At 42.5% G+C, this 7,180-nt stretch overlaps 1 pseudogene; it reads right to left on the bottom strand.

The window, feature by feature from the left end:
• Window positions 1–4,272: 4,272 nt before the first annotated feature.
• Window positions 4,273–6,696, bottom strand: LOC148787153 (uncharacterized; annotated as a pseudogene).
• Between the last annotated feature and the right edge of the window lie 484 nt (window positions 6,697–7,180).

Raw genomic sequence — 7,180 nt, 5'->3', positions numbered from 1 at the left:
CTTTAATTAGTTTACACACATCCTTCCACGCTACCTTGGCGTATCCCGACGTAGAAGTGCCTTTCCAAAGAAAAGTTCTGAGCCGTTTCTCAATTTGTTTAATAATAGCCTTCGGTAAGATGAATGCAGACGCCCAATAAATGCTCATTGCTGAAAGTACAGATTTAATGATTTGTATATGTCCAGCATATGATGATGAAATTCCTTCTCATCCATTAATGCGAGCATCAATTTTCAATAGAAGTGGTTGACAATCGGATATAGACAATCTAGAAGACAGTAGAGGGAGACCTAAGTACCTCATTGACAGTTGGCCCTCTTGGAAGCCATAATTGTTAAAATCTGATCCTTCCAACCTTGTGCCGATCGAGAGATAATGACATGACTTTTTTGTACATTCAGCCGAAGTCCCGACCATTCTGCAAATCGGTCCAACCCCCTCTTGAGGGTCTTGAGTGAACTCAAGTCAGCTCTACAGAAAAGCAGGAGATCGTCTGCGAATCCCAACTGGAAGACTTCGGCCGGCTCACATTTCCAGTGATAAGAGAATTGCAAATCCTGCTCAATAAGTTGCAATAATCCCAAGTGCAAGACTTCCATAACGAGAACAAAGAGATAGGGCGATAGAGGGTCTCCCTATCTTAATCCACGTGCTCCTGCAAAGAAACCGTGAGGGTTTCTATTAAGACCAATCGAAAATGCCGCCGTCGTTACACAGTCCTCAATCCACCTTGTGAATGTTTGGGGGAATCCAAATAATTGCAAGACCGCAAGTAGGAAATCCCACTCAACAGTATCATATGCCTTCCTGATATCGACTTTTAGGGTACAACGAGGTGGAAGCCTCACCTGATTGTATCCCGTGAGTAGTTCCTGTGCCAACAAAATATTATCCCCAATGCTACGCCCTGGGATAAACGCTCCCTGACAGGGACTAATAATCTTGTCCAGAACCACACTCAACCGCTGGACAAGTAATTTCACAATAATTTTGTATAACACATTACAGCATGAAATTGGCCTAAAATCACCAACAGTCATAGGAGTGTGTACCTTTGGGATTAGTGCCAAAAGTGTGGAGTTGACTTGTTTGAGTAGTTTACCGGTACCAAAGAATTCCAGTACCGCCTTTGTAACCTCCTGTCCCACCACTGGCCAGGCTGCTTTAAAGAATCTTGATGAGTATCCATCAGGTCCCGGGGCCTTGTCATCTGCAATGTCAAAAACTGCTTGCTTCACATCATCCGGTGTAAACGCCAATATAAGATGGCCAGCCTCTTCATTAGAAAGAATATATCTTGCCCACGGTCTGAGAGAGCCAATGTCTAGCGTTATCTGACGTCTGTTACCGACCAAGAGATTTTGATAGTAACAGACAAATTCATTGATAATCTCTTCTGGTTCAGTGTGGATGGTCCCGTTGTCATCCTTAATTTGTAGTATCCTCCTTGCCACCCTTCTCTTGGCAATTTTTCGAAAGAAAATTCGGGAGCATTGGTCACCCCCCTTCATCCACTGCATCTTGGCTCGCTGTTGCAGCATGACTTGTTCCAGTTTGGCCGCTTTTGCATAAACCAGGCGGCAACAGTGTTCTAATAGTAGAAAGGCCTCATTCTATCTATCTGAACTCACCAGCTGTCGTGCCTCATCTAGAAAGCCTTTAGCTAATTGAACGTTTAGAGTCAAATCCCCCTTCTTCCTCCTTTGCTCTCTGAAGACCGGCTTCAATGCTTTAAGTTTACATGTTACCGCAAACATAGGCAGCCCAACGATTGTATTCTGCCAGATATTCTGCACACTGGGGATAAATTCAGGTGAGTGTGTTAGGTAGTTGTCAAATCGAAACATACCTCCTGTTTGATTTTGCCTGTCCCCATGCAGTAGAAGCAGCGAGTGGTCAGAAGTCCGCGGTAAAAGGCAATGATAACATGAGGAAGGGAACCTCGCAAGCCATCTATTATTAATAAGGATTCGATGTAATCTCTTCCATAGACTCCACGAGTTTGTGCTGCAGTTGTGCCAAGTATACCATTCCCCCTGCATAGGAAAGGGTATTAACCCGGCCTCCTGAATACCAACATTGAATTCTTCCATGGCCATCCTTATATCCCCAGAAGCTCCACACACCTCATTCATTTCTCGGACCGCGTTGAAGTCCCCCCCCCCCCCAGCCAGGGCTCATCCGAGTGCTCTCGAGCTAATATTTCCAAGGTATTCCATAAACTTCTGCGATCAATCATCTCAGAGGCACCATAAACAATAGTGATTATAAGGGATTCACTATCTGCCCTATGAGTGACACGACAGTGCATAAATTGGTTCCCCAAATCAAGAATATGGACGTCCACGCTACCCAAATACGGTTACCCACAGTTGCATAATCAACAAACCATTTCCAATGAGGAAGCAAAAAAGACTGAATATGCATGACGTTGTTAATACGCACACGAGTTTCTAAGATGCCCATAAAATCTAACCTGTATTCCGAGATAAGGTCCTTTAATGCAAGCTGATGGTCTCTCTTATTCACCCCCCGGACATTCCACACCGCGAGATTCAACATGGATCACTACTAGAGGGGCTGCATGTGTTAGGACCCCTATTGTTCTCTTTTGCGTCGTCCAGTGAATTCAGAGCATCAAAAGGATTAAAAGTAACCACTTCCTTACCCTTCTCTTTCTGCGATGAGGTGTAGCGTTTATTCTGTTTTGTACCTTCATCTCCTTTCACTTTATCCTCCACCACAACCACGGTCTTATGTTTCTTTACTCTCTCCTCGGTAGCTGGTAGGGGGGGACGTTGACTTTTGGTACATACACTTTCACCGGAGGTTTTGTCAGTTTCTGAGGATTGGTCAACGAACACTCCTTCACCGAGTGACCCAACATCATGCATCCTGTGCATTTAGGCGGAAGCCATTCATACTCGATATCAACCTTGCATGGGGTTTCCCCACCATCTTCATCTGGCGTCATTATAATAATATATTTTTTCAATTTCTGAGTAACATCAATCATCATGCATACACGAGCGAAGTCCAGTCTCGTGCATGCCCTCGTTATCGCATCAAGGTATAGTGGCTTACCCACACCGCTAGCCACAGTACTCAATCCTTCCTTCGTCCAGAATTCCAATGGAAGGTGTCGCAGTTTTATCCAGACCAGCACTTGTGTATGCTTCATCTTTCTCATAGCCATACCCGGTTCCCACTTTTGCAACACAATTGGTTGTCCCTGAAACAGCCATGGCCCCCCTTCTATGACCTCCTCCATATCGATTTCCGTTTTAAATCGGAAGAAAAAGAAGCCATTAGCAGTTGCTGTGACCTCTTGTAGCGCCGGCCATATCGAATGGACAAACTCCTTTAAATGGCATTAGTACGGCCGCTTACCCATAAAATATCCCACTGCCGTAGATTTCCATCGTTTGGCTCCGTCACGCACAGTATCAAGTGAAGGACGAACTACAACCTCCCCATTTTGCTTCGTTGGGGCAATGAAAGATAGCATTTTTCGGGACGAATTGTTGAATGCATCAGCAATTTTATCATTAACAATCCCATTAGAACCAGTGTGAAGCGGAATGTTCCCAATAAACAAGGGAACTGGCGTCAATTTTTTCCCCAGGTTGCTGTTTTTTTCCCCCATAAAATTAGTGATGTCAGCCCCAGGATGGATGACATCAGCCCTAGTATCATGGATGACATCAGCCCTAGCATCAGGGATGACATCAGCCCTAGCATCATGGATGACCTCAACCCTAGCATCATGGATGACATCAGCCCTAATAGGGCTTATGTCAGCCACCCTCTGAGTTAATTATTTTTTTATTATAAAAAAAAAAATTATTTTATTATAATTTTTTTTAAAATAATAACACAAACATGACGAGTCGCGATTTGAAATCGCGACTCGTCATTAAATTAATCCCAAAAAATGCAAAATTCCCCAAGTCGGGATCTTAAAACCCGACTCCAAGTCGGGATCCTAAATCCCGACATGAAGTCGGGATTTTGTTTCCCGACTTGGGAATTCCGCTTTTTTTTTTTCGTTTAAATTATTATTATATAATTTAATTTATATATAATTAATTTTAACAATATACTAAAATCCAAAATTAATAAAATTAACATTGCATTAACTTAAAAAATTACAAGTAAGGGTACAAATGTAATAGTTATTTATTTTGTACAATTGTAAAAAATTACATTAAATGTATAAATGTAAAAGTGTATATTTTTGTACAATTGTAAAAAATACAAAAAATATACAATTAATCCTGGCTACCCGGTACTGGCACATCCGATTGTGTTGAAGAATTTCTTTGTTGTGCTTGTTGTCGTGCACGCCTTTGCGCCCAATCCATCTCGTCGTGAATACGTGTTGTTTCATTTCGACCAGGGCGCGAAGAGATGCGAATAGTAGGATCATGGACCAACTCAAATCCGGTACATCCCAATAATCTTCGGAATGTACAGGTTCAAATGACTTAGAATATGTATTCTTATAAGTCATTATATCGTAATAATCCTTCACCATTGATGCAGCATTAATCATGAATGCAGCGCATACCTTTTGAGCGTGACTGCAAGGTATACCAAATTGAGTCCATTTGCCGCAAGAACATTCTCGGTTCGCAATTTTGACAACATGGGTGTTGACTCCATGTCCACCGTGACGTCTTGTAACAACCGAGGCGGACTGTTGGAACTGATGGTATTTGGTGACGGTATGTTCAACAGAATTTTGATGCCAACGTGTGAACATCTTATATGCAAAATCCGTCCACAGTTGGTTGTTGGTCAACATTACAGTACTTCTTGCTAACCTCTCACGGAAATAATGGACACTTCGCTGAAACGTCATCTCAGCAATTGCTGTCAACGGTAGGCGGCGAGCCCCTTTCAATACTCCATTTATGCATTCCGACATATTTGTCGTCAGAATTCCGCATCGCCATCCACCGTCATGTGATGCTGTCCATTTTTCCTTGTCGATCCTATCTAACCACTGAAACGCCTCGAGGGAGTGTTTCTTTATCTCCTCCATAGTGCGATTGAATTTTCTGATCTGATATTCAGAGCCAGCTCTCCAACAATGATCCTTCAACACAACATTTTTGTATTTACTGTTGAAATTGGAACACACATGCCGCAAGCAATATCGGTGCACGCCGTTAGGTGGCACGAAATCCAGACATTCACGTACAGCTCTTGTGATACCAGCATGGCGGTCAGAAATAAGGCAGATACCCCGTCGCCCTCGTATAATGTGTCTGCTCAATTGTCTAAGAAACCACTTCCAAGATAAAAGTGATTCTTCATCGACAATAGCAAAAGCAAGAGGAAGTACCTGTTGATTTCCATCCATGGTAGCAACAATCAACATCTTGTGCTTGTACTTTGTATATAGATGGGTCCCATCTACACTGATAAGGTTGCGACAGTGTTGGAACCCTTCAATGCACGGCTGGAACGCCCATAATACGTACCCTATCACATATGCACCGGTTGATGTGTCGCGGGCTTTATGTTGCCATTCAACAATCGTTCCTGGATTATACTTTTGGAGAGCTCCCAAGTATTTGGGTAGCTTTTGAACGGAGCTCTCCCATGTGCCATAAACCATCTCATGTGCCATTTTCAAACTGTACCATGCCTTTTGATATGCTATATCGTATCCGGTATGGTCTTTCACAGTCTGGATGACATGCTTGATTCCGTACGACGGGTTGCATTTTACATGTCCTAACAATAAAGAAGCAACATATACTCTATCTAAATTACCGTGTTCGAGGGACATTTGATTCAATATACATGTATGGTCCCTTCCGTATTTTGTTATTGTCCACCTTCCCATTTTTGGTTTGTAAATGCCTCGCAGCTCCCATCTACACCGCATAGCTGCAAAAAATAAACACGAATCAGTCGAACAATTTTGTATGCTTAGACATATACGACAAAAATATATATATATATATACCTTCGGTGGTATGCCTACACAATACTTTCCACTTGGTCTTTGAACTCTCAGGTACCCAATACTCGCGTCGGGCATATCGTATTGAGTGATCTTTCACCGCCTCGATTAAAGCTTCTTTATTTTTGAAAAGCATTCCCACATCAAGTCTGCCTTCGTTTTTGTCATAAAATTTTGCATACCTTAAGTTCGGTACATCAATGGAATCCACTGGTACCTTCGGGAATGTTTGTTCAAAAAATGGTATGGAGCGGTAAAATGTTTCCTGAGAAGTTCGTTGTGGCGTAACCGGCTGAGAGGATGTCGACGTACCTTGTGCAACATTTTCGGCGACAACATTTATGTCAACATCTTCTATTCCATCCTCAGGTGGAATTGGATAATCCACTTCATCCGGTTCGGAAGCTGCATCTGATTCATTAGCCAGGCTGTCCGCAATAGGGTCTTCTGGCTCGGCAATGTGTTGTGCAGAAGTTGGTATAAAATGGGAGGTGGATGGAGTATGTGAGTGGGTGGGCTCTGTGTAGTTAAGTTCAATATTATCGAGCCCTTGTGTGACAGACACCACATTCGGAGTATAACAATCTGTATCATAATTTGATGTGCCTGCACCAAAATCGGGGTTAGAAGTACCTGCATCGAAATTAGAGTTATAGGTACCTGTGAAATTTTCGTAGTTGGAGGATGACGGAAATCCTTGGCTCGATAACATCGCCATGTATTCTCCTCACTGTTGACTCATTTGTGAGTTGTCATCCACCAACTGCCGGGAATCGAAAGCTCCCCAACCTCGGCCAATTTGTGGAGCATCGTCGTGCTCGATTTCCACCGTTTCGACGAATATTTCCATTAGTGGAAACCCAACTGTAGGATCAGTAAAGAATGACAATGTATCGTCATCCTTTATTGGTATCAGTGTTTCCTTAATTCGCCCTAGGTATTGGCACGAATGTTTTGCAGAAACATTCAATGAAAATCGGGAGCTATCAACACCAATTTTTTTGTAGATTTTTGACAAAAATTGATCATAACTGGATGAACGGGGGATCCTCATCGCTGCAATGGGCGTCTGATCATATGTAACAGACCATCCATCACTCGATAATTCACCACCAAAATACAAAAAAATCTCAATGCGAGAAGATGAAGTTGACATTTTTTTTTGCAAGTTTCTACGTAAAATTACTCTTCGTATTTGATAT

The sequence above is a fragment of the Sesamum indicum genome, linkage group LG8 (genome assembly GCF_026168435.1).
Source record: "Sesamum indicum cultivar Baizhima isolate 11 linkage group LG8, ASM2616843v1, whole genome shotgun sequence".
Classification (NCBI taxonomy): Eukaryota; Viridiplantae; Streptophyta; class Magnoliopsida; order Lamiales; family Pedaliaceae; genus Sesamum; species Sesamum indicum.
The sequence above is the reverse complement of the archived record's forward strand: the minus strand, read 5'-3'. Positions and strand labels throughout refer to the sequence as shown.